The following is a 23,262-nucleotide window of genomic DNA, read 5'->3' as shown; positions in this document are numbered from 1 at the left end:
TTTTCTGTACAAGCTTGTACATACTTAAAAAGGATAAGACTTTACTTAAAGCCTTAATCTGCTGAAGACAGTTACTTCCATTATTTTTCTTGTTGATTTTTTAAGCATTGATTTTTATTTTTTTTTTATTTTTTTATTTTATTTTATTTTATTTTATTTTATTTTATTTTATTTTAATTTAATTTTATATTTTATTTTATTTTATTTTATTTTATTTTACTTTATTTTATTTTATTTTTTAGTTTAGTTTATTGCTTTTTACCACTATTGCAATAATAAAAATTAATCAAAACTGCAAGAGTCAATGCAGATGAGTTTCCCTATGTGCTTGTGGTAGTGTAGTAAATTCAAATTCTTCAGGGCTGTGGCCAGTAGAACAGTATGGTGAAATTCTCCCAGTTTCATTTGCTTCACAAGTACAATGTTACAATTCTACACTTATCCCTGTACAGGAGAAATACAATTCAGGCCCATAAAAGAGAGCAAGAAGACTTTAATGAAAGCTTTCGTAATCGCTGCAAATGTATGACATGATACCTTTATGAGATTACCATTATCCTCATCTTATTTTACATAGCTAATCATTTCACAGTTGTCAGAACAGTATTCAGTTGATTTAAAAATCCATTTGCAATAGATTTCTATATAATAATAGCAATTTTATGTAATAATAGCAATCTGTGTTAAGGTCTGTCTAATATGATATGAATTTAGTGCTATCATATGTATACTGAGTTTTAAAATATTGTAAATATTTAATGGAGTTCAGTCTTCATCTTCAGCTAAAGTTTCCAGACAGAGGGCATGAACAAAGAGTGGGAAGGTTGGGAAATCATTCCTGCTCGTTCCCTCTTAAGTGGCATTATGGTCAAAGCAATGTCTGGGGCAGAAGCCCTATCCTGGGCAAGATGTCAAAGACAGATGAAGCATCTCTTCACCCCTCCCTTCCTCCCTCCTTCCCAAGGGCTCTTGTTGAAACCTTCTTTTTCTCTGTACCCCTTTTGGTACCCAAAGCCCAGCTAATAGATTCAACTGAATGATCATCTCCTGCTTTCTACAGCTGCGACTCTCAGCCAGTTTTAAAGGACACTGCTGAATTGCCCACACTGGTTAGGCTTAAGACCTGGCTCTAAACAAATATATTTATGCAGTGCATCTGATGTGCTTCTTTTTGGCAGACATCTCAAACATGCATAAATGTAACTGCAGTAAATGTTTTGATAAGCTTAGTAGCTTCAGTAGCTATTTGATTTTTGAACGTATAAATGAGCACAATGAATGCGGTGATCACAAGAGTATTATGGAAGCAGAGTCCATCTAGTTGATAAACAAGCACATCCAGGGATGAGGTTGTTTACAGTTTGGAACCCCTACTTGCCACAACAGTGTCCAGTGCTGAAATCCTATTATTTAATTATCTCTTCTGAGATACACAGCTTCGTACTGTTATGTGTGTGTGTAATGGCTGTTGCTCTGCTCACAAGGTTTCAAGAAGGCTCTCAATTCTAAAAAGGCGCAAAAACTATATTAAAGAAAATTTATATATGTCATGGAACATAAAAACATTTGCTTTCTCAGTAATGTCCAGGATATTTGCCAATTTACCAGCTAAAGTGAAAACTAACTGACAATATATGTAACAGTAAAGATGAAGAAATTGTTGGATTAAATGTAGAAGTGTCTTTATCTACATATAATTCTATATTGAGTCAAACATTATTATTATTATTGCTACTACTACTACTACTATTACTACCACCAGGCTTTTTTTACCAGTTGTAATTTTGATTCTGAATGCTAAAAAAAACCCCTCTAAGTTAAAGGTAGAGATTAAATGCTGCAGGCAATCGGTAAAATACAAAAGTAACATTTTTACTTATACAGTGGGAGATGAGAGAGAAAGGACTATGAGAATGAAGTATATGGTGATGGAGATGAATCAAGATTTACATTCTCAAATTTTTGTGTAAATGAAAGAATAGGCTTGCAGTACATGAAAACTCAATCAGTAATGAGTCTTTTGTAGAGAAAATAAATAGGAGAAAATGGTGACAGCCACAATAAAAAAAAAAAAAAAAAAAAGAATAATTTTGAGGACACCTGACAGTAGTCTGGTGCTTTCAAAGCCATGCCTTAGACAGGAACACAATTTGGTGCATGAGGAGTTTGAAAACCATACACAAAATTATACTGCTAGCAAAAAAAAATGCACTAGTGAGTCTCTGTCATTCTAAAGTCATATACCATTAAATAGAAAGGAAAAAAATTATGTAAAAATATTTATGCTAGGGATGTGTCTGTGTTTTGCCAGGCAGCATCATGCAGAACTTCTTAGTCTGGGAACCAGCACAGTCACATTAGGGGGGCTTTCTGCTCTAGCTCTTGCATCAGAGCATGGCTGGTTAGCTCAAACCCCTGGCTGATGATGTCTGGAGCTTCCAGGACTGGATCTTTTTGGATGGCACTGCATGATGTCCCATGGATGTAATCAGCATTTTCATGATGTTCTGCCATGGACAACTAAAATGTTAGAGATATATAACAAAATTTGTGCAAGTACTTTGCATTGACTGGGAAGCCTTGGTTAAAGATACATTACCGAAGCAAGGCTAAAAAGGTATTTCTGTGCCGGTCAGTTTGTGAAATGGAAATCAATTAGGAATTTCACTTAGGAATTTCACTCACGTGTCTAGATAGCATGTAACCTGCCAGAGGGATAACAGAGAATATTTTTCCTTTGAATGAGGGTTGGCTTCCCTTTGCATTATAACTTTGCATCCCATCTGCCAGAGATGTTTTCCAGGTTGTTTAATTTAGCTAGAATCACATGAAATCATCTCACTGCATTCAGATGGATTGTCTTTTGTTTTGTTTTGTTTTTTAGGCAAATGTACAACTTTTAGTTAGTCAAAAATTTTTTTCTTTTTTTTTTTTTTTTCTTTTCCCAAAATTCTAGACCAAACCAAAAGAGAAGGAAGCTGATAGGTAAATAATTTCATGACAAATAAACAGCTTCAACATTTTTTTGGTGACATTTAAAAAGCATAAATAAAACTGTAAAGAGGGAGTGTTACTTATCTAACCCTTGTGCAGAAAGGAAACCAAAATGACTAAGGAGTTATCAATGAATTCGTGTGTGTGTGTGTGTGTACATATATTGAATTTGCTCTTAAGAGAGCTTTTGCATTTCACTGACAAGTGCCACCAAGGTGATGGCACCATGGTACCTTTGGCAGAGCGAGGCACCTTGGAGATTAGCACTGTCAAATATAGAGAGAGTACATCAATCACACCTCCTTTCTGTTGAAAATGAGGATGCCAGTTCAAAAGAAAGGCAAAGTGTGCTTTAGCACCTTTCCACCTTTAACCCTCTCTGAATACAGCTCCTAACATAGCCAGCAGCTTCATCAGTGGGTGGTTATTTCACTGCCTGCAGCTATGGGCTGTGCTGTAACTGACTCTATGGGCCACAGGACACAGCATCTTGCTGGAGTTGAGTGAGCTGTAATCCAGATACCAGAGCAGGGGACTACAGCATGTGAGGGATCTGAAGGGAGCTGGATTTAAAGGGAGCTCACCAGAAGCCCCATGGAATTGCTCATGTAGCTAAAATGGTGCTATTTACATGGGATATGCCTATACGAGTTACTAGAACAAGCTGTGCCTGCTTGCGGGCCCTGGGGGTAAGTGTCAGAGCATAGCTCATGTCCTTGCAGCCATGCTCTCTTCATTTCCTAAAATAGAGAGAACAGGACTGCAGCACCAACTGGGAGCCTTTGCTGACCTTTGCTGCCCCCAGGCTATTCCCAGGGAGAGCACTAATTGGCATTGACCAGAACTGGGCTAGGGGGCACGACAAAAACAGGAGCAAGCTGGGCAGTCACATGCCAGCTTGTGGGTCCATGGATTTATCTCCTTTAAGTAACTTGCGTACACGTAGCCATGCATACTAGTAACTGAATCTGCTAATCTAAAGGTGTCCCGTATGTTCTTCACTCAACCTTTCCTAGTAGGCTGAATAAGGTACAACCCAGTGTATAAGCAAGACACTAGCTGAGATTAAAATAGTATTCACATAATTGGATCCCAGCTGTAAACACCATAATATCAGGTTTTGCACTTCTCTGTCCTGCTGTGCTTGTTATACGGGAAGGGAAATCTAAATCATTTCTCTGTGTTTATGAATTCCCAATGTGTATTAACATTCAGTGCAATAAACTGGAAAATGCCAAGTGCTATTTTAAAGCTTCTTTTTCCAGACATGCTGTGCTTCATATTTGGTCCTTTTTCTTGCAGGCTCTATAGCCACGGAAAGAATAGTGAAGACATCAGGATGAATAATGCAGTTAATTTAGACTGATTTTGCAAGCTTTTGCAAGGAGATTTCTAAAATCTTATTATGTTAAAGAGAGTTATTTCAGTTTTTTACTTTAGGGTAAAAAAAAAAATGCGTCTTCATATTACAGGAATGTTTTCACTATTTTTTTTTTTTCTCCTGCAAACTAATGATAATGCACAATGTTTTTAGTTTCTTGGGCTGGGGAAAAGCAAAACTTTTTTATTTATAGAGGTTTATTAAAGGATTCACTTTCCAGAAATCAATTATTTGGTACAAATAATAGTGTGTTCTTTACCTGCATCACTGAGAATCATTGTAATGCTCACATAGGAACAGATTCGAGTTTATACTAAAAATCTCCCAGAACCCTGGGATAAACAGAGGTCTGGATGTGGTGACCAGTAACACAACCATGCTGGTTGGAGACTTAGTGGGAAGAATGTAGAAAGAGGAAAGTTGAATGCCACCAATTCTTTGGAGATGACAAAACGATAGGGAAAAGAACCTGGCATTACTCCTCAGGATCTCTTTGAATGCAGGCAATCACCACAACCAGTGGCAAATTACCAGATTCACACACTCCAGTGTGGGCTGATTAGGAGTGGAAATAGCATACTCAGAAATATCATCTATTTGAGGAAAAAATGGTTAATAACACTACAGCTAAGACATGAACTTTATAGGCAGGGGTAGGGACAATGCTCCAGCTGAACAGAAATGAGTTGTACGATGGTATCAAGGTGTCAATGGGCTTGTCAGCTTGTATTTGCTGTTTTTCTATATGTGGTATTAAAACTCCAGTTCAAGGGGATGAACTAGTGGTCAAAGCATCAGGCTGGAGTGGGTTTGCACATCTCTCCTTTTTCCCTGTTACCCAAGTTACATGCAGTCTTATTTGCTAGTTCCTGTTCTCAGCCATGCTGCCAAATTCTCCTTCTACAGTTACACCCACCCCAGCACAGTTAGTGCAGTCAGTGCAGTTTCTCAGGCTTTACAACAGGGTAACTGACTCAGTCTGAATTATCTCAAAAATAACATGCGAGAGTCAAAGAAAAGCAAAGGCTCAGAAACCCCACTTCTGTTTTCTATTAGAGACTTATGGAAAAGTTGAGGAGGAGAAGCATAAACTATTCATTCTTTGTTAAATAACATAGGATAACTTCCTCCACCAGTCCTCTGATGTCTTTACTTCTGCATCATTCAAATAGCAAAGATTTGGGTTAGGAATAGAGAGCAAGTTTGGATACACAGCCAAAGTGGGTTTTGTATCATCAGCATGGTTTAATAAAGCAAGTTTTAATTTCTCTATTTATTTTCCTAGCACTTTGCAGAATCCAAAACTTCACACACACAGACATATATATATATGTATGAACTGCCACCCAAGACACTTGTGAACTGCCAATTCTTTTGAATTACTGGGAAGGATTACATCCCACGGACAGAAATAGATAGGACAGCCACAAAATGTTTCTAAAGCATTAGAACAATATTCCATGGCTTCTACTAATGGCAGAACATGATGACCACTAGAATGAGAGGGAGAAGCATGAGATGCATAGATACTCAGGGTCAAGCCACAGATGTGCAAAAATCATAGTCCGATGCACACTGTTTAGCAAAGACATTCATTTTGCACATTAGCAACAATGACTAACCCCGTAGACAAGTCCCAGAGAGCTATATACACTACAGCTAACACAGTTACTAAAAACATTTGGAAATGTACTACAATACATTATAATTACATCCTAATGCAAGTAAATCCTTGAGAACGGCTGACCCAGATATCTAAGATAATTTGAGCATGTCACCCACTTACTAGTCCACATAAGTATGCCAGAAGCCAAACACCTTTGAAAGTTTTCAACTCAGAGGGATTTAAATGTATCCAATGCAAACATTCTTTAAACTATATTGAAACTGAAAAACCAACAATAGTGCTCTAAAAAAAAAAAAAAAAAAGAGAGCTTCTTATGAATAAAGGAGATAATTACCTAATGGAGCCAGGTCAATCCAAACTTTAAAAACTTTAACTTATAGTTCAAATGCTGATTGTTCACCATAATGGGGAAGCTGTGCCAAAGAAAAATCTGATAGCTTTTATAAGTGGATTAAGAGTGCATGAGTAATATGAAGTGACAGGAATATATGATTAATAACAAAATGATCCTTGTGAAATTTGTAGGCTGTCCAAATACACTGTGCTCTAAAAACATATGGACAATGAATAACTTAAAGAACAAAAAAAGTGCATTATCAATATTCTGAGGAAAAAAAAAAAAAAGTATTTCTTCTTACTTCTTTTCGCAGTTAGAAACATAACTATTGAAAACATCTCCCTTAAAAAAATGGGGTGGGGGGGGAGGGAGGGAGTAGCTCAGACTTGTAAAATGTATTTAAACCTTAGCCAGGCTTATCAACAGAGCTCTGCTAGTTGATAAAACTACCTGCACATACCATCAGTAAAGACTGAGGGTTATATTCCTGTTGCTGGAGATGACTATAAGAATGATTGGGAGGGTATCAAGCATGCATAAAGTATATATATAGATGGTCAAGCAGCTTAGCTACCCACTTCACTATGAGCCCTATTCTTGGCTCTTCCACACTACATAAATATTACAATGTTTTTATTGTTATTATTATTTTTATTAATAAACCAGCTAACTTTCTTGAAAACAAAACAAATCCACCTAACACCACCACAGAAGGTTTTATACCTTTATATGTCCTCCTAATATATATATATACACACACTCACTTTCATGATAGAAAAATATTACTGTGATGGACTGAGCAGTCATATTATTACAAACACTGAACTGAAAAAAAAATATTAAAACAAAAACTGCAAAAAGTTAGAGTTATGCCCTAGAAGTCCAGGAGCAGCACATGCAGGGTCAGGCAACCCAGGGCCTAGTGCTGCAGGACCAAGCCATGTGACAAAGTCAAGGTATGGATTGTAAAGGCTCACAGCTTCCATATTCTCACCTTCTCATAAATACCATTACAGCTGCTGAGTCTTGAAACTATAACTTGATATTGGCCTATTCCCATTTTGTTTGATATCACAGTAAGATTGACTTGAAAAGAGATGTGCTTGGGTTCAATATTTTCTTAAATACATGCTATATGTATTTATGTTGTACTGTTGGAATGGTTTATAAGAAAAGATACTTCAATGAAAACCCTAACTCTTCTGAGTTCTGGGAGAACTTGAAAGTTTATCCAACCCTCTGACTTGGGTGTCTGTTATGAAGTTGTATTTTTCTGCTGAAGGAAATGATGTTTATTTTACATTGTTACAGCCAGGAAAACCACTAAGTATGGTTTGTACATTTTCAAAGAATGCCACAGATTTTTAACACCATGGCATAAATAGTCTTTGAAATATAACAGAGTATGCCTAACAAAGGGAGACAAAACAGAAAGGAGGAAAACTCGGAAGTCATTCTTTATACAAACTAAATTCTTTATAGGAAAATATGCTCTTTCTCACTCTTCTCTAGAGTAAATATTTCAGAGGCAAAAAAAAAAAGCTTTCAATAATGAATTTCTTGTGCTGCTGAATGTCTTTCTGGGGAGTTGGGAAAGAAAGAAGAAAAATGATCATTTGGTGAATTCATACTCTGTTGATTTTGATTAAAATTCTAGACTTTTAATGAAGTTGATAACCCACAAAAAAAAAGAAGGGAAAACTGATGTCACATTGATGCATTGGAAGGCTGGACAGAAAACAACGAGAAAAATGCAACTGCAAGAATTCTTCAAAAGAGTAAGAGACTTGCTTTTTCCTTTGTTAATATGTAAATATCCCTGCGATATACTCCCTTGCTCCAACAACAACTGCAGTAATTGCTACATCTTCTCTAAGCTTTTCATTGGTGCTCTGAAAAATCTGCAGATTCTGACTTTAACATATTTTTTTTCTGAGCATTGTGAACAGGGACATCATGCTGCAGTAACACTTCCTTGCACTGTTTTCAGTACTAGGACCAGAGATAACCATTTTAATTGAGTCTGTACCTCATTGTCTCTGCACGTGCACAAAAAATGGGATTTCAGATGTGCTTTTAGGACTTCATAGCATCTGTTCCATTATTATATTTTATTTTGTTGTGGTGGAAATGTCCACCCATACTTAGAAAAGTTATCCTTACTCCTTCATCTTGAGCACTTCTACAGAGCAGGCACCATCCAGGCAGCAGTCACTGGTGCCCCTGTGGTAGACCTCAGAAGCCATTTCACATCACACTGCGATGCTGCGCAAGACTATGGGACCAGATCATGTGGAGAATGCTTCATCCATCACTCATCACTTAACTGCAGCAGTTGTTGGAAATATCAACAAATCAAAGAAAAGCATATGTTTTATAGAGTACACTAGAGTGGCTTTGAATTCTGTGCTGTCTGAACTCTAACAGGCAGAATTCAATAGGCTTTTGTTAAAAGAGCACACTTGAATCTTAAGCTCATTATCTATTTTTTTTTCTATTTTTTTTTTCCTCAGTAAAATAAATACAAATATTTATCAAGTAGTGAAAACCAAAGACATTCCTAGGAAATCACCAAAAAGTTCTTACAGATGGAGTTTACATAATTATCAGTGCACAGAACTTGAAGCTGTTTTGTGAAACACTCAATTTGGTAGGTTAATTGCACATTCTTCTCAGCATTCAGAAACATAAATGGAATTTTCAGGTAGGTAGTGCAGGAGAGCAAATGAGTGATAAAAGACAACCAGTTCATCTGCAAAAACACAAGCAGATAAATGGTCCTTACAGAAGAAAACAAATGTTTTTTAGTCTTTATAGCCTAGCGTGTTAAGCATCATTTGCTGCTGTCAGTATAAAGCTCGTTTCTGAAGCAGTGATATCTATTGTAAGCTTTTCTCATTTGCAGTTGAAGCAAAGAACTCACAATGGCATTTCAGGCTCTTTTCCCATCCTTTCTCATCCTACACCTTCTAAAATGAGTTTACCTCACCATATTTTCTCCAAGACATCTCAGAAACTATTTATTCAGATTTATTTATTTTTAGTATCTGAAGGTGGTTTTAAATCTGAAAATGCAGAAGGCCACCAGAACAAAATTATCAAAATAACTACAGGTTTCAGGCTATGACATACTTCAAAACCACTGGCCTGTTCACTGTAGGTTTTGAAGCATTCCTAAAGTTGCTGCTAAAAAAAAAAAAAAAAAAAGTGCTTTTGAAAACCAGCTGAAGACCCAGGATCTGTATGCATTGAAAGGGCTCTTTGTGTGGAGGGTTGGCCTCAGCCAGAAGCCAAGCACCCACTGGGCTTCTTGCTCATTCAGGGATGAGAAAACTCACATGTTAAAATAAACAGGGGGAAATCACTTACCAAGTACTGCCATGGGTATAACAGACCGGAGATGAGGAATTAAACTTAACGTATTGCCAGTTAGCATAAATCACAGAATCACAGAATTTCTAGGTTGGAAGAGACCTCAAGATCATCGAGTCCAACCTCTGACCTAACACTAACAGTCCCCACTAAACCATATCCCTAAGCTAATATATTGAATTATTAATATTGAATTATCGATTCAAGTAATGAGAGGGAAAAAATAAATAAAAATAGTATAATCTTTTAATATGATATTATAATATATAATCTCCAAAATAAGAACAACTCCAGAGAAGAGTCACAAGGATGATCAGAGGGCTGGAGCACCTCTCCTCTGAACACATGCTGAGGGAATGGGGGTTGTTCAACCTAGAGAAGAGAAGGCTCTAAGGAGACCCTATTGCAGCCTTCTAGTACCTAAAGGGGGCCTACAGGAAGGCTGGGGAGAGACTCAGGTCAAGGACTGTAGTGATAGAACAAGGCGTAATGGCCTTAAACTAAAAGAGGGTAGATTTAGATTAGATATTCGGTAAAAGTTCATTATTATGAGGGTGGTGCCTCACAGGTTGCCCAGAGAAGCTGTGGATGCCCCATCCCTGGAGGTGTTCAAGGCCAGGCTGAATGGGGCTTTGAGCAACCTGGTCTAGTGGGAGGTGTCCATGCCCATGGCAGGTGGGGGCTGGAACCAAATGGTCTTTAAGGTCCCTTCCAACCCAAACTGTTCTATGATTTTAAGATAAATATATATATATATATATATTATTTTTTTTAATACTGCACACTGTAATTCAATTTGAGATAAGGACAAAACTAATTCTAAGTATAGAATAGGCTTCTAAAACTATTTTTCATATGATCAAGTCTTGAGAAAAAGATGATAGCTTAAGAGAATGAAAATATGAAGGCAATAGAAATCTCTATAGTCTTGCCGTGTTCAACCTCTGCTGAAAGTTACATATCTCTTGGGTTATGAGAACATCCATACACTGTTTTGCATGCCAACTATTTGAAGTGCTGAACTAAAGTGATGACAATTTTAATAATAATAATGTAATTGCACTTTGAGTAATTGTACATATTGTATTGAATTCAAAAGCTTTGACTTTGACTTACAGCAGCATCAGAAAATGTTTTGATTCTACTAAGCGCAGTATGAAGACTTTCATCAGCCTACTGCCTGCAGGCACATCGGTCTCTTTCCAAAAATAGATTAGCTCCTTCTACTAAATGGAGAACACCTAAATCAAAACTCTGAAGTTTATTTGTCTGCTATATATATTGTACAGCATACTGAGTACTGTAATTAGTCATCCCTTCCCAGTGGTAATTGCTGGAAAAAAAGTTTAGACTTCAGGAACGGTGTGTCTCCCCTCAAAACTTATCAATCATTTTTAAAATTTGCAGATTATATAAAACATTTTGTATGCTTAGAGTCTGTTAAATCTTATTGCTACATCTAGCCTGAGGACCAGAGTTCACTGGCATTTTATTTATCCAAGAGGATTTAAAGTTTATATGTGAAGTTGCTGACTTTATTAACAGCAATATCGTTCTTACTATGCTTCTGCTGTTTCCTTCATTTAAAGAACTGACCATCAGAGTTAAGTGAGTCAGCATCTGTGTTAAACAACATTTGATAAGGCAAATTTCCCCAGGCAAACATTTTGATTTTATGCTCACTATTTTATACAGTATTTTATACAGGTAAATTTCATAAAAAGATATACTATATGAAAACCTAAAGCAAACAACTGGCTTACAGTTTTATTTTTGCAGATACAAACACTTTTACTGCTGCTTTTCAACTGTTGATTAGTAATGCATTCATGTTTGCTTTCGAACAGTGCAAAGCATAGTTTAGAGCTGTCATGATCATATAGGTAGCGTTGGCTTCTGGTGACTGCAGCAAACTAGATAGGATTCTATGGCAAAAAACAAAGACTGTGTTAACTTTAATGCTAGAAGTGGGGAAAATTTGAAGGTAAGGTAAGGTTTTCCTGTAATGGTACAGTTCAAAGCAGTGGACTAATAAGTGCTTTCATATGAAATTTTGGCCTTTATCCATCTGTCCATATATGTGTTACCATAAGAATACACACACAAAAGGTGCCTGGAATGAAAGAGCCTGAAAATATCTTTGTTTCTATTTATCTGGGAACTTGAAAGGGCTGGTTAATGAACAACAAAGAGCCTTGTTAATTATTGATCACAACAGTAGTAATGTGTGTGCATGATGGCAAAAACAATATACAACATAGTGCAATATTAAAAGGGGAATTTTTTAAAAAACAAAATAAACAATTTTTAACTTTCTCAGAGAAGTTGCTGTTGACAATTTATTGGTTTTACAATAAGCCCCTGCACATAATGAGTGAAGATTAAACACAATGTAACACAAAGCTGTGCCACATGAATTATTTGTGCAGAATGATGTTGAATCCACTGAGATTAACTAGCAAAATTAAGAGTCTATTTTTCAACTTCTGTCAGTGTTGGGAGTCTCAAACTAGAGCACCAGTCTCATAATATTCCAGTATCAGGAGATTACCTCATATCAGAAGACTGCTTCAATACCCTTCCTTTTTCACCACCATGGTCAGCATTCTGCAGCTGCATTAGACACTCTGTATGAACTTCATGGATTATGTGTGGCATAGCAAAAGGAAAGTCTGTCACACACAGGACAGGAAATCCCACTGACAACCTCAATGAATTGTACTGTTATGTTGTGCCACTGGAGGACAGGTATATAAAAGAAAATGCAGTGTGTCTAGTAGATCTCATGCACTTTCCCTAAATGAGACCTGGGAGCTATGATCACAGGAAGCTTTGGAGCTGGTCTAGCACACCACTCTTTCTGGGTTATCAGGACTTGGTATTTGTCTTCCTCGTACCCTTTCCAGGCATCTGTCTAGACACTACCTAATATATCTCTCATGTCATGCTAAGTAGATTGTCATGTCACGTTAGGTAGACCTAATGTCATGAATATCTACACAGAAAATTATACCATAGTGGTAGCAATAAGATATCCTAAATAACTAGTCATAAAACAAGGCTTTGCAGTGAAGGCTTTCTCATTGCATTCAAAATAAATCCAGCAATATGTTTGCAGCCATACAAGATGCAGTCTTCTTCCAGAAGGAAGATTTTAAATGGGGCAGTGATGTTTCCACTATTTTGCCAGAAAAAACAGTAAGCCACAGGGAAGACAGCTTGAACCTGACATTGAGCAACTTGCAGTAAATATTCAGAATATTGTTATTTCGTATCTTCTATTAAAGAAATATTTCCAGTCTTACTGTAGATATTGTTGCTATGGTTTCCTTTGTTGAAATATGTCTGTCTCCATATTGCCTATTGCTGAGGCTACCTCATATGATAGGGAAATGAAAGGAAATGCAGGTTGAAATCTTCATCCTTCAGAACAGGAGAAACTATTGTCTGCTTATATAAACTTCTACAGAATAATGGCCTCAAATATACTACCAGGTAATCTGAAAGGATGATACAGGACATAAGCCAGATTTGCAATGGAATGTCTTGTAAGTAAGCTTAGCTGTGAACAAGTTGGTTCATTTATATAGCACAAAAAGTGCATCTCTGTAATAAAGCGTGGTACTACACAGAGACTTTTCAGCATGGTCCATGCCAGTTAGCACACATTCCAGGAACGGTATTGTCTGCTGTTCTGCTTGGGCAGTCTCTTTGTCCTGATTCAAAGTAGCTTTCAGTAATCTAATGCATTCTGTGATACTGGCTTCTGTCCTGGAAGGAGCAGGACTGTGTCACTATGGCTCTGCACCATCACAAGTAAACTCAACCCCAGACTACTCTTGCTTTACTGCTTTCTGCACACAAATCAGTTTCTGTGGAGTCCCTTGGATAGTCTCACTGCAATCCTTGGAGCAGTGTTGAATGTGCCCATTGACCATAAATCACAACAGCAAAACAAAGCCTGCACTGGGACTGTGCTTCATTAAAATGATAGTTGTAGAGAATATAACACTGTTCAAGAATTAGGTTTTCAGTGTCTTTTCCAAAAAGGTACAAGGCTACTTCTCTCTTTGTTGCACATTTGCATGCTACAGGAACAGAGATACTTGATACCAAGACACAAGGGCTTACAGGTCTGAGGGATGCTGTCCCTAAATGAGCAACACTCCTGAAAGAGGCTATAATGGCTGCGAACACACTTCAGCTGAGCGAGACTCACTTGCAAACTAAGTTCAAGCTGTGGGGAAAAAAATGAGAGAAGGGAAAGAAGACCAACCAACGTATTTAATTCCCAGTGACTCTCCTGCTCACCGCTTCTGTTGTCATACTCACTGCAGAGAACAATGCAGGAGGCAGGTCTCCCTTGCAGAGCTCCACAAGGACTGACCTTAGCATTTATTCTTATTATCCTCACCATGAACACTGCATAAAAGCCCGGCGTAGCACATAAAGTACAACTCTCCAATTCAGCTTAGCCCTTTGGGGAGATGCTCTTTGTGCTCTTTCTGCCCTGTATAGTCAAATAGACCCATCTTTTGCAATATGTGAGAGTTTTCATTTCAATCTCTTGCTCTTTATTTTCCATGCAGCACTGACCTAGGGATGTTCCATGCAGCAGAGCAGCAGAGTCACACAGATCAAACAATTCAGCCATGTTTATTTATATAGCTGGACTAATCATTACAACCTTCTGATGGTCACCATGTGTCTGGCAAGCTTCAGCTGCGGTGTTCTGGGAAGCTGCAGCCTTGCTTTCTCCCATGTATTCCCCTATGCAGCACTGAACGAGAGAGGCAGCACTGGGAGACAATGAAAATTGAGCTTTGCTACCTACGTATTAGAACAGCTGAACTTTTGCTCCTTCCTTATCCTTCCTGTCCACATCCTGCAAATCCAGCAACTGCTTGAGACTGTTCTTTATACAGAGTATAAACTGAGGTGAAACATTTGTAAGAGTTAGTGCTGCATGCATTTTCACATGAACTATCGCACTTAGAAACAAATGCTATTTAAAGTGGATTGTCCCAGGAGTCTCTCTCAGTTAGCACAATGCACTTTCCCAGAAGGGGTTCAATTTCAGGTCTTGAACTTGTCCCACGCTCCCAGACCTTCTGGGCCAAAAAGTGTGGCAGAGTCATTAAACCCAAGCCCTAGATGGGAGCTGGTGCTCTGATAGCTCAGTTTTGAGCCATTCAAAAAACAAAGTTTGTATATCCAAGAGGGAAATCAGACTTGGCCTTCCTCAACCAAAAGCCACCCCCCTGCCACACCGACGAGGTCAAGTGGTGCTCTGATCACTCCTGGGAATGAGAACAACAGTTCTTTTCACTTGTTTCTTCCCCAAAGAAACCCCCCAAATAGCTCTATAATTACAAAATGGGAGAGATTTTAAAGTGTAAACTGAAATCTACAAGGATTTTTTATATCTATATAGATGTTTACATGAGAGATGTGTACATGAGAGATATTTCCTTGCTATGATGCCATAAAACAAACTAAAACCTGAAGGACTTCAATAGGAACTTGGTTTAAATTCTGTGGTACTAAAACTCTGCCTTTTGTGAACAGTGCCCATTGACTTTGTCCTGTCATTGATAGGGGCTGAAGTCAATAGAGAATATGAGGGACTTAAAGGGGTTAATCAATGCCTTGCAGGAGAAATTTGTTTATTTTTCATATTCTCTTCTTTTCTCCTGAAGTTATCTGGCAAAAAATGCAGATTATTTAACAGCAGTCTGTTTCCTCTCCAATCAATGAGGCTGTGCTGATTTACACCTCTGGGGGAACCTATGATGGTAGGAACAGTCTAACATCTGCAATTATCTGCTGCAATCTCAAGAAAACTTCTCAAAGGTTTTCATTCTGGCTTTAAAAGCACTGTTACAATTTTCGTATATTCAAGAATGTCATGAATCAGCTATCAATGAGGGTTAAGAAGATATACAGTTAAGGAAGAAGATCTTACAGTAGCTCAGTTTTGATATGATCAGCTTCAACATATGAGTTTTCAACATGAAAGATAGCAGTCATGGTTTCTCAGGAGACACTGTTTTGGATGTTCTGGAGGAAGAGGACATAATCAGTTTCAACATCGGCTTTCCCATACCTTCTCCACCATAGAGACCTTATTTGTCTCCACCGTAGATAACATCATTGTCTTCACTGGTGTTTCTTAAACATCCACTAAAAAGAATAGAGTCCGGATGTTTAACACCATATGGGAATCTCAGAACACGGACCAGGATAAAACTTGATATAATGGGGCTTCCAGATAGTTTAAGATAATTGGTATGGAAAAGGGCATGACATACATTTCTAAATGCTCTTGATGGTCAAGAATAAGTAAAGATAGAGAAAATAAATTGGAACACACTTTTGAACGCAACAGTGGCACTTTAGGGACTTAGCAAAAGCATACAAAGCCACCATATTTTATGGGGGATCAAGCATCAAGCTGAGCATGAGGGAGAGAAAGGTAGGAGGAAGGGAGGAACAAGGAGGGTGGAAAAAAGGTGAGCAACACAACATGGATTTTGCTCAGGGACTCAGTGTGCTACTGGCATTTCCTCACTGAGGCTGCAAAGATGCTATGCAGAGATGTTAACACAGAGGCTTTGCTCAAGCAAAAGAGGTGCAGCAATACAGTAATAAAATGAACTGTATCATGGATTTGAGTATAAATCAGCAGGTGTAGCACAGAAATGGCTTGACCTGACTGATGATTACCATCAGAAGATGACCAGGGAGTGCTCATCTTAGGGCTGTAGAAAGGCCCACTGATGCTCACCTTAACCACCAGGCTGTCAGTATGATGAGCTCAAAGGAAGAAGTGCTGTATTGAAGGAGATGTATGTTCTATGATAGGACAGAACTGTGTGAAAGGTCATTGCCAACTAATATCCAGAGTGTGGCTATTTCATCATCCACTTATTTCTATTGATACTAACCTGTTTTAAGCTTCCTAAAAAGGCTTTTCTGGTTTTACATTCATAGCGGATGGCTGTGGGTGAGGACTGTACTGCTCAATGAGGGTACCCAGAGAACAGCTCATTATTACCATGCACACCTAGCAGAATTTCAATTTAATTTGTTCCATTTTTTCATGAATGTTACAAGCACTTGAATAAGGAAAAGATTTAATTTTAAGCTCAGACAGACTCCTGAAAAATCAATTTTAAGACTAGAAGGCACCTTAATAATCTCAAAGGCTGATCTGCATGCAAATGGTAGGCTTCATAGACAGTAGATATCTGTATTTTCTGCTTCTAGCAGATATTCAAGGTTAATACAAGAATTACTTCAAGAAAAGGAGAATCATTACTTAAGATCTTTTGGAAGATAAATGCAATAGCCACATTAACATCTCTTTAGGAAATGCCCTATGTATTTTGTCTAGAGTGTCTTTTGCAGCAGACAGTTACTAACTGCAATCAGTTCATGTATTAGCATGTATAGACTGGCAATTTAATTTGTGCACAGCACTTTTCAGATTTCTCAAAGGTTAGCAGTAGTCAACAGTGACTTACACTGCTCAGAACTTCCCTTCACAGCCTGTAGTTGAGTTATTTTAATCTCTTCAAATCTTTGATAACATTTAACACTAAAGATGCTTACATATCTAATATGGTGGATCTTCAGTGTATGAAATTAGATAGGAGTTAAACTGGGCTCTAGGTATGAGAAATCAGTTCTTTCTGATTTCACTGGTACTTAAACTTCAGGAGACAGATCTCAGGGTGTATATTCCAGTATTTAATTCATCCCTTGGGTCCCAGTTATGCCGTGATGTACATGCAACATAATTCTACTGAATCAGTATTCCTACTCTGCTCCCCATCTCTAGCTACCAGTTAATGCTGTGCATGTTCTTACAACACATCTACCACAAGGCAATGCCAACCCTCCTGTTAATTATACTAGAGATGGTGTACGATCCTGGGCAAGAGAAATGAAGCAATGAACACAAATCCTAACACCAAGATATTGCTTACAGGCCCCAGTTTTACACATAGCTGCTGACAGCACATGTATATGCTGAAGGGCACAATGCAATTCTCACTACATAAAAGCACGCAGGAGAGATTGGTGAAACAGTAACTGTGTTTTCCACAGCCATCTCCCTAGTGGCCCCTTTGTTTTGAAAGTATTCACATAAGAGATTCAGTTAAGATTAAAGTACTTTCAATTGAGATGTTTAAAATTAAATGTTTCACCTTCTCACAAACAAGTGACACTTATGAGCACTATGTCATCTGAAAGATGGCATCTGCTCTTTTAGTAAAGCAGCAGGATTGGAATGGCAAACAAGCCAGTTCTCCTGCCAAATTCCTTTTACTCTTACTTTACCACTAGGAGACACAGCAGAGAGTGAATGGTATTTTTTCTGTTTCAGGAGAACCATGATTTTTATCCACATATTTAAATTAAGAAAAATAATTTTAAAAATGAGAAAAAAAAAAAAAAGCTTTGTATCTCTGCCAACATGTGACACTATTGCTGCAGAGTCGTGAAAAAAGTTATGCATTATGTATTGGTTAAGAAAGTCATCATTTCCTAAGACCCAAAAGGCAAAATTTCACTTAAGCATTGATTCAAAATAAAAATATCACAGAGACTTGTCCCCAGCATGGTACATTACACAAGCATGTAGAATGACGGAAGGAAGAAAGGTCACATTAAAGAGAATGCAAGATGTATTTAATCTGGTCAAACAGCTGAGCTCTTCAGGGCAGTAACTGTCTACTTACGTGTCTATGTAGTGCCTTATACAGCAAAGCTCTTACCCAGTGGAGGTTTCAGACCCCAGAAGGGCAACAATACTCAGGATTATGGGAGTTACAAGAAAGACCAAGGTCCATATTTGATTTTCATTGGTATAGCTGATTCTCTCTGACCTTCACGTACAGCCTAGTAGGACAATTGCCAGACTTATTCACATTTTTCTACTGATAACTCCAGCTTCATATTTGAGAGCTGGCACTGTCATTTTTTCATTACCAGATTGAACCTAAATAAAATTTCATATATTCCATCTGTTAGTGTATCTTTAGGCTTTAATATCTTATATTTGTCACCCATGATTAGCATGCTAGGGAGACCAAGAGACTCTTTTTAACTGAAGGAGATAGTTTGACTACGTTTCGCTCCTTCAAAAACAGTGCCCTGTTTTCTCTCGCTCAGATCTAAAATCTTGATCGTTAGACTTTGTGATGTGAGACCATTTCTCTAAATATGATTAGAATTTCCTATCTCTGTAAACCAGCTGTGCCCTCATTCTTTCAGACTGATAGATGCTTTACAGGTTGACTTATGTTGATGTGCCTGATCTATCATGACCTGATCCATCAGGTTTCTGTTGGGTTGACTGATATTTGGGCAGGTAACTTAATATTACTTAACACGTTTTTTCTTATTTTAAATCTATTGCCTCCCTTCCTAAAGTTTTGGGAAGGTGCATGGTTAGGTCACTGCCAGCTGGAGATCTGTAGAAACCCACTTACACAGGGCAATAGACAAGAAGCTATAGTCTGCTATAAGAAGAAGCCGTGCTCCAAAACTATAAGATGACAGTGTCTGACAATGTTTATATTGAATGGTGTTGCTAGTATCTAGCATAGTCCAACTATGTTGAAATATTCACCTCATAACTGTTGGCTGCTCTAAGCAAGTCAAGTGTTGGAGTTTATTTGATTAAACAGAGAAAGAAAAAACAACACAACTTCTAATGAAAATCTTAACTGAGCTTTCTTCACCTTTTCCTTATCTTACTATTAAGTTCAAAGACAAAAAACCTCTCCACAAAATACTCTGTATTTTCTTGTCTAAATTGCACATATGGTGGCTTAATATTTGATCCTTAAAGACAGTTTTCCTACTCTTTTGTCACTCGGCATGCAGGTGTTTTAGAAAGAAATACACAGAAAACATTAGCCTTTTAATATTAACCTCTCTCACAGAGAAGTAATTCAGGAATAGCTTCACATGTACGCGTCTCACCAGTGAAGAATTCGTGTTAGCAAGATAAGAAAATGACTGCAATGCCAAATCTGTCCAAATTGTTGTCCTTGCCTTTAATAGGCTGTGTGAGGTAGGTCATGCAAAATTCAACCCAGAATCCTTACATGATTATCTGTACAGAGCCAGTGATACTCCAGAGGCTTTATCATAATCCATGTATGGTTTCAAATGCATTTCTTTCTGACAAACTTCAAATAGATTTAATTATAACAATAAGAACAGTACAAGACTTGTAAGGAGGCAGTGTCAGTAAAGGTTTTACTCACCAAACATACTAGATATTTTTCTGTGTTTTCTGCCAGAATAGCTCAATACTTTGTAATGTTATTTGGCTTTCAGTTTAAAGCCAAACAAAAAGGCTGCTTGTAATTCTCTTCAAAACCCATGCAAATACTGGTTTGCCCTTCTGTTTTGTCTCTCAGATCAAGAGCATCTGCAAATATTTTATAAGTATTTTTTCAACCCCCTTGGAGGTTAGCTAATTAAATTGCATGCCTTTGGAGACACATGTGAAAACAAACTACAAGATTAAATAATGTACATCATTTAGAAATGTTGGTTGCTGTAAACCTAGTCCAAAACTTGTCTGCTGTTTGACACCCTGGCTGTTTGCTGGGTGCAGTACCTAACAGTGAATCACAGAATCACAGAATTTCTAGGTTGGAAGAGACCTCAAGGTCATCGAGTCCAACCTCCAACCTAACGCTAACAGCCCTCCACTAAACCATATCCCTAAGCTCTACATCTAAACGTCTTTTGAAGACTTCCAGGGATGGTGACTCCACCACTTCCCTGGGCAGCCTGTTCCAGTGCCTCACAACCCTTTCAGTGAAGAAGTTCTTCCTAACATCTAGCCTAAAACTCCCCTGGCTCAACTTAAACCCATTCCCCCTCGTCCTGTCACCAGGCACGTGGGAGAACAGGCCAACCCCCACCTCGCTACAGCCTCCCTTGAGGTACCTATAAAGAGCGATAAGGTCGCCCCTGAGCCTCCTCTTCTCCAGGCTGAACAAGCCCAGCTCCCTCAGCCGCTCCTCGTAGGACTTGTTCTCCAGGCCCCTCACCAGCTTCGTCGCCCTTCTCTGCACCCGCTCAAGCACCTCGATGTCCTTCTTGTAGCGAGGGGCCCAAAACTGAACACAGTGCTTTTGGAAAAAGCAGCCGTGTTTGTTTTTTTTTTTTTTTTTTTTTTAGAAAATGTGATCTCCAAACCAAGTTCCAGTGACTGGATTATATTATATATATCTTATAACTAAGGCATATCCAATTTTACTCCCAACTTTACAAGTCTGTCATCTTATAGGAGCCTGCTTTGGATTTACAAAAATTAATTAAGTCCAGAAAAATCCCTTCTCTGCCAAGCACAGGGAGCAGCAGTGTCAAACTAGTCTCTGCCGGCAGGGAGCAGCTCACACTGCCTTGGGTGAGCCAGCACTTTGGGGAAGCCAAAGTCTTGTACCACTGGTGGCATTAAGTGGAGGAAGTCCCTTGTGTTTCCTGTTGCAGTGATGTTTAGATGGCTTTTGGCTTGTGCTAGCTCACTCACAGCCCCTGACAGAGCAATTGGTGTCTCTGTTCTGCTAACAGAGGTGAACCCAGGACCCTGGTAACAAAATTTTCCTTGCAAGTTTTGCTACACACAGAGGAAAGAATCATCCTGCGCAGTGATAGCAACCTTTTTTTTTTTTTTTTCATGGCAACCAGAACTATTCTAGGCATAGAAGCTGTCAGATTGCAAATATTTGGATGAGGCATTGCAAGAAATATGATGTGAAAGAATTCTACTGCCTTCTGATTAACACAGTATCTATCACCATCCAAACTCTAGCATGAGGCCAGGCACCAGTTCGTCATTGTATTAATCATTTTTATGTCTCAGCTCCAGTCAGAGAAAAAGGAGTTAAATAACTCATTTTACAACTACTAAAAATAAACTTGCAGACTTGCTGGATTCCTCCACATTAAAATGTAAACAACTGTCAGCTCTTTTGGAAAAGCAAGTTTTGCCCTGCCTCTGACTTCCCCAGGAGAATTTTTCTTTTTCTTTTTTTTTAATGTTTTATGCTGAAGATTTGTTTCCATAATTGGACTGGCCAGTTTTCTCAACAGCAGAATGAAAACTAAACTCTTTCCAATTAAAACAATTGCTACTAGAACCACAGCACACAGACCATGTAGAGAATGGTGTGAGCTGCTTCAGCAGGGATTGCAGCCAATCATTTTTAAATTTGGATGCCTCAAGAGGGGCAACTAAATCCATATTTAGACACCTGGTTTTGAACTGTCTGGTCTGGCTTAACTACCCAGCACCCATAGATCCTAGGGATACCTTCAGCTGTCTGTCAAATCCAGGTTATTTTAAAGTAAAGTATTTTGCATCTTGTTTAGGGGCCTAAATTAAGAACCATTTCTGGCATTAAAAAATAAGTAAAAATCTCAGGCCAACAGTTTAAATGCTTTGTTCAAAATGCTCTTCTTGTGTTACTTGCTTTCTGAAACTACATAAGATTTAGTGCATTAAAGCACATGCTTTAGGGCATATTTTTGGTGTTTTAGAGCACCTTCATAGTGCAAGTCTCCTGAAAGCTCTGAGACTGCTTAGTGCAAAGGTAGAAGACCTGGGGTAAGAAGACAGATAAAATGTAATCTAAAGTTTTATTGATATATTGCACTTCATTTTGGGTTTGGACCATTTTATCCAAGCGTGCCCAAATCATTGTGTAATAATACCATCGCAGTTCGCTAGTCAAAATGCTCATATGACTAATATATACATCCTCATTATTTAAGTTGGTTTGGAGGACCCCTTTCTTAGTACAGCCTTTCTGCATGGCTTAGATTGCAGAAATTGCATCTTTCAGTCATGGATAGAAGTTATGTTACATAACGTTCATACACCTACTGTTTCAGGTCTGAGAAGTAATGGGTTACAGTGTACTGCACTGACTTAGATAAATGGATTGGATGCATGAAAGAATAGTGCTAAATAGCCAAAGTGAAAGCCTTCCAGTAGTGGCTCTATCAGGTCTCCAGGGAATCTCTTCTAGAGCTTCCTTGCCATTAGAAAGATATTTCTGCTATTAACCAGCTTACAGAAAGAATTGTATTTATTTTTGGCCTATGAAGACATGGATAACAACTGTTCCCTACCTCTATGTGACAGACTCAGCTATTCGAAAACTTATGTCCCCACTCAACGATCTTTTTATTTAAAACAGTATGACTTCAATCATTTCCTGTAAATCATATCTCCTGACTTCTGATCTTTCTTCTTGCTCTCACCCAAGGACTTTTCAATCAGTATGCAAGTTTGCTCCCAAGCTGTCTTCTGGAGTAAATCAATTTATTCCCCTGAGATATAACTGGGCATGGCTGGTGGGAGAGTTCCCCCTTGGAACCACTTCCTAAAGGTGGATTAGATGATACATGAGACTGCATCGACTTCAGCTCCTGCACCTTCCTTGCAGTTCCGCAGCACTACTCACCAGTCCAACATCAAACAGTAATACCTTAGTGTAAGCAATGTGTACCTCT

This window comes from Aythya fuligula, chromosome 4 (genome assembly GCF_009819795.1).
Source record: "Aythya fuligula isolate bAytFul2 chromosome 4, bAytFul2.pri, whole genome shotgun sequence".
NCBI classification, from domain to species: Eukaryota; Metazoa; Chordata; class Aves; order Anseriformes; family Anatidae; genus Aythya; species Aythya fuligula.
Note: the sequence above shows the minus strand (reverse complement) of the source record.